The sequence below is a fragment of the Silene latifolia genome, chromosome 6, assembly GCF_048544455.1.
Source record: "Silene latifolia isolate original U9 population chromosome 6, ASM4854445v1, whole genome shotgun sequence".
Classification (NCBI taxonomy): domain Eukaryota; kingdom Viridiplantae; phylum Streptophyta; class Magnoliopsida; order Caryophyllales; family Caryophyllaceae; genus Silene; species Silene latifolia.
The window spans coordinates 56,439,202-56,445,499 of record NC_133531.1 but is presented as its reverse complement, the minus strand read 5'-3'; positions in this window follow the sequence as shown (position 1 = coordinate 56,445,499).

Genomic DNA, 6,298 nt, shown 5'->3' with positions numbered 1-6,298 from the left:
CCGACTCGGCATTTTAAACAGTTTTTTAGAAAATGAAGCGGTTTTTTACCCGGACTCCAAATGAACTCTAATTACTGTCAAAACGACCGTATCGGCGCGTAGATGACGACCAAGGGGTAGACACAAGTATTTGAGCTATCACCTGACGATAAACTTACGGACTATCATAAATCATTCCGCGTACCAAACATGCGGCCCAATCATCACTGGGTGGTTGGCGGAAGGTGTAGAAATAAGGTATCTACAATTATTTAACCTAACAATATCTTAGTAGAAGATATGGAATAAATCTAAATAACTCTAAAGATATAAAATATCTTTAATAATAATCTTATTTAGATTTACCCTAATCTTCACTTGCACAAGGAGTATCACACGAGTAGGACACGGCTCATAAGCCTACAACATCCAACATGAAACCCTAGTAAGATATTAGGTTAAATAAATTTGGGTTTAGATATGAGTAAGTAGAAAACCCTAGTTAGCCACCAAGCAACAACCCATAAGTTGTCACATAAGTCGACCAAACTAAAGGTAATTATCTATTCATAACCCAATTTAAGTACAAACTTCAATCTACTATAAAATAGGTTTTTCATTTAAAGAATATAAAGCTAAGATTTGAAAAACTATTTTGTAAACAATTTAAAACTCAAGTCGTGCGTTTTTAATATTGCAGCACAATGTTATAGCTAAATCACCTATAACATTGAGTCTGGTAGGTAATGTTATAACCATAACAGCTATAACTTTACTTACCAAAATCATTTCTTTAAATACCGTTATAAGACGATGACCTACGCTATCTAATCTTCCTGGAGATCTTCGATGTAGGATCATCTCTATATCTTGATCATAAGCTCTTCATCTTGAGCTTGTTATAAACTTGATCGAGCCTTTTGCTTAAGTGATCATCATACTTGAAACTTATTACAGTTACTATGACGCTTTAAGAATCTTCAATGTTATAGCTCAATCTGCTATAACATTACTTGAACGATGCTTCACAAATCTTCAATGTTATAGCCAAGATTGCTATAACATTACTTGTTCAATTGTAAACTTTAATCAATCTATTAAAGACTAAACAAACGATTACGAGCAAGAGTATATATGATATAAAGTACACACTTGACATTATCAAAACTAATCATATATCTATATGGTCCAACAAATTCCCCCTTTTTGATGATGGCAAGTCTCTTACAATTTGTGACTAAGTGAAAGTTCCCCCTCAACATAATACTATAAAAGTCATAGTCAGTTGAACGCAAGAACAATCCACTTATATACAAAGTATAGCATCTAAGGACCTTAAGAGATTAAAGGTTCTGACTAGGAGAAAGCTTAGGCAAATACGAAATCATGGTCATTTCTTCCCCCTCTTGACATCATCGAAAAGACGAGAACAGACATAAAATGACTAGAATGATATCAGCTGAGGCAAGAAATATATATTAATCAAAGAACATATTATAGCATAAGAACGATTCCAACATAAGCAAGCTCTAAATATAGAGTGTGTAATATAAACCAAAATGAGTATAGATTTTGTAAGAGAGAATGAAAATAGTCATTCACCTAACTATGACCTACAAAAGCATGCATGCAATCTAACATGATAGATATCTCTAGTAACCGTTGATGCGTGTCTAAAATACGATGTTTCACACTCTTTTCTACACGCATTTCAGAGCTCAAATGTGCAATATATGCCTATATTTCCCTATTTTCCTCTACTTCCGTGTTTTTGTACTTTATTGCAGAAATGTGAAGAATTGAGCGGAAATCGAGCCAAATCCGTCCCCGAGTAATCTGCATTGCAAATGACGTAAAGGAACTGCTTAAGGAACGAGCTTGGTGCGCAATCCAAGGCCCAAAAGACAAGTCCACGAGTTAAAAGAAGTCAAGTAGCAGCTCGGCCCGATCGATCGACCAACCTAGTCGGTCGATCGACCAAGGCTCGGGTTCCGAAGCTCTTTGTTTCTTTGAGGAGCGATCGATCGACTTAACCTTCAGTCGATCGACCAGATTTCGATTCCAGACGAGATTTAGAAAGCCCGTGAGGTTTAGGTTTTAGAAATAAGTTGTTGCGTTGATTGCTATATAACGTAACACCAGCGTCTAGTTTCATCATCGAAGAATATATCAAGTTTCACATCACAATACAGTGCTTTAAGTTTAGTTTATTTTCCGAGTAATTAGGGTTTGATATATCGACTTTAGCATTGGAATTTCTGCCTTTGTTCTTAATCTTTCCTCTGGAATTTTCGGTATTGATTCTGCCCTAATCTTAGTTTATTGCTTCGCTTTCATTATTAGTATAGAATTGATAGTTAGTGCCCCAAAGCCAATTATCATATTTTCATTGTTATTATTTACATTAAGCATGAATACAGTAATCGTTGTTAATTTATTTGTTGTTTTTACCTTCACCATGAGTAGCTAAATCTGTAGTGCTAGGATGTAGGGGAATTGTAGCATAGGCGGCATTAGATTGAACACGGACTGAACCCGCGTGTCAGTCGATCGACTGACATTGTTGGTCGATCGACTGACCTTGTAAGGTTACCCTTCGTTTTAATTGTTCTTAATCGTGTATTTAGCCAATCGAATGCATGCGACCAGTTAAATACCTATTTTGTGACCAACCCATTAGATCGAAAGATAAGGAAGGTTATTTGACCGTCAATTAAATCGACTAGACTGTGCTAAGATCGAAAGATAGGTATAGTTTAGACCATTAGTCACTTTTCAGGACGAAAGTTAGTATTAGTGACATTAGGGACTTTTAGCGAGATCGAGAGATGCTGATTGTTAAGAGTGGACCGAGAGGACCTCTTTATTTCCCGCCTTACCTGTGTTTAATTCAGACCGACTTAGTTTGCTGCCGCCGAAGCAATAATGAACCGATCATCCTAGTACCCTTCTTTTATCTGTTTAATTCGTATTTTAGTTTATTATTTTAGTCGACTTTTAGCTATAGACCAATTCAAACCAACCCCCATAATTGTTACCTCGATGATCATAAAACAACTAGAATTTACAACTGCCTCCTTGTGGTTCGACCCTGTTACCACTAGCCTAGGTTAGTCTTAATAGGAGATTATAAATTTTATCTTTGGTACTCACAACGACGGGTATCAAATTTTGGCGCCGTTGCCGGGGAGGCAATAGTCCTAATTTTAGTTGTTTTTATTTTCAGTCTTTCTCAGTTTAAGGGACTTTTGTTCCTTAAACTTTTCTTATATTCTTGTTGTAGTTTCATCTTATGCGCAGGTCACAGGGTGGAGAATTAGTACCGTTAAACCCTGAGCTTGAGAGATCCCTGCGCGAGCTGAGGCGAACACAAAGAGTATTACCGACAGAGGAAGAGCTGAGTACTCTGTCAAGCTATCACGAGAACGATCTATTCGAAGAAGACCCACAGTCTTCACCTGTATCCACTTCTTCAGCCGAGACAGTTACTTCTCCGGAAATCCCAGTCATGGCCGAGGAGGCAAGTATAGCTAGTTTTTCTGAGCCGACAGCCGACAACTTATACAAGGGGTTCGAATTACCAGGAGATGCCAGGAAATTCGAACCAAAGCCTGCCTACATTACCATGGTCGAGAGAAATCAGTTTGGTGGAGCTGCAAATGAAGATGCAGCAAGACATATGGAGACTTTTATCGACTACTACTTGCTCCATTCCCCACCACGGTGGCGTGACCCGGGATCAAATCAAAGAGACCATGTTCATCTTCTCCCTTCGTGATGCTTTGCAAGGGAATGGTATAGAGATTTGGACCGGACCGATCCGGAGATCACGATTGGAATACATTGGCATTGGCGTTCTACAAGAAGTACTTCTCTGCTTCAAGGACGATCGCTATTAGAGCTCAAATCACGGGCTTTAAACAAGGGCCAGATGAGAATTTCCACGAGGCATGGGTCCGATTCAAGAAGTTAGTGCGAACCATACCGCATCATGGGTTCGAAAAGTGGAGTTTGTGCAACCATTTCTACAATGGGTTGTACGATGATCAGAGGGCCATTTTGGATGCTTTGCGACCAACGGAGATTTGCTGAAAATTTGGGAGCAACCAAAGGGTGGAAGATCATTGACGATCTAGCTACCCACAAGGCCGAGTATGGGAATTCGAGGGGAAACCAGAGGAAAGCTGCTGAATCCTCTTCTGTTGCTGCACTTGAGGCTCTCACCGCGAGATTTGACAAGTATGAGCTAGGAGGAGCCTCTAAGGGTGGAATGTACCAAGTCAACGCTGTGTCTGACGGTCCCTTCATCTGTGAAAGGTGTGGAGTTGAAGGCCATGTCTCAAAAAACTGCCCTAGCCCCTTTGAATCTTGTGCTGCCTTTCAACACTATAGGCAGACAAACACCTACTACGAGCCACCGCATCCGAACTTGAGTTGGAGAAGCCAAAATGTCCAAAATCCAACCCAACACCCGCAGCAGCAACAACCATATGTGCCGCCTCATCAAAAGCAACAGCAATACCAGAAGCCTCCTTATGTGCCGCAACAACAACAATCACAGAATTCTGAGTTCTCCGAGCTTAAGAATCTGTTGCTAAAGGAGTCCCAAGCAAGAGAGGCCGGGATGAAGTTACTTGAGAGCCAAATTGCTCAACTGGCTAGTAAAAGTAACACTCGAGCTCCCGGACACTTACCCACTCAACCCGAACAAAAAGAGACCCTAAATGCCATCACCTTGAGGAGCGGGTCCACCCTTGATGGTCCTGCCATGGTTGAGGATGCTGTCGAGAAAGATAAGCCAGAAATAAGTCAAGAGAAAGCTTCAACGAACAAATCAAAGAAAAAGCGTCACCAGAATTTGATCGATCGATCGACATACCTCGTCGATCGATCGAAACACGGGTTCCAGGAGCTTCGAATCTGTGCAACCCGATCGATCGATCGAGGAGGGTGGTCGATCGACCAATATCATTGCTGATGTTGAAGAGTTTCGTCCTTTAATGCCAACTAATCTACGAGACCACTTGTTTCGGGGTACCACATCCCGAAAATTTTGAGGGCGGACCCAGTCTTTGATGGGTCGATCCCGCTCCGGTTCGATCCAATGACGGTCAATGGGTCTCATTTGAGACGGTCTGAGGAGGGGTCTAGCTTCAACAAAGAAAAGGTGACGGATTTCCAGCCAAAGTCCAAGGACGCCGGCGCGCGCGAATTAGAGGAGAGGGCTAAGGTACTCCTTACAGCCCCATATCCGGAGAGACTCGTGCCGACTAAGGAACAGGTATCCTTTAGTAAATTTGAAAAAGTTATTCGTAGCTTGAATGTTCAGTACCCTTCCTTGAGTTAGTTAACCAAGTACCAAAGATATACTAAGTTTATGAAACATTGTTGTCAAAGAAAAATCTCTTGAACATGTTCACATTGTTGCGTTAACTAAAGAGTCTTGCTCCTACTTGTCTCACACTGCGCCCCATAAGTTAGAAGATCCTAAGGCTTTTTCGATTCCTTGCAAAGATAGGTACCTTTTCTATCGAAAAGGCTTTATGTGACTTAGGAGCGAGCATAAGTGTCATGCCCTTGAGTCTAGCTAGAAAGCTTAAGTTGACCAGGTTTGCAATAACGAGATGACAGATTCGGATGGTCGACCGATCTGCGGTCGAGCCCATAGGAGTCCTAGAGGACATACCCGTCCAAATAGGGAAGTTTTTCTTTCCTGTTGACTTTGTTGTCCTTGACATGCCCGAGGATGACCATATTCCCATCATTTTGGGTAGGCCATTTCGCACACCTTTGGTGCGATTATAGATGTCGGTCTAGGAACCTTGACCTTCAAAGTGGGAAAGCACTCTATTGTCTTCGCCCATCCGGCTAAGAAAAAGGATCCCATGTGGCCCGTGACTTGTAACACGGTTTACGAAAGGAAATCGTACTTTGTACTTCCCGACATGCCTATTTCTATTCTGTTGTAACCCCTCCGCCCCGGATCGGGAGCAAACGGAGGAAGATTTGTCTGTTTCTAATAATGCAGGAGCTGGTTTGGGGAAGAGCAAGCTGCAAGTTATTCCAGCCGCGACAAAGCCTATCATTCAAAGAGGAGGTATTGGATGCCTAAGCTATGGGACTGATGAGGAAGTGGAAAATGAGCCAGCCAAGATGAGATGGTCTGATTTGGAGTCTAACGATCCCAAGGGAGTCCTCGATTGGGTAGATGACGAAGCTGATCGGCTGTGCTCTCCGACTGTTGAAGCTAAGAAGGGTGCAGCTGATAAGATGAGCACCATTGAGGCTACCTCTAGTAGCCAGAAGCCGACGAAGTGGG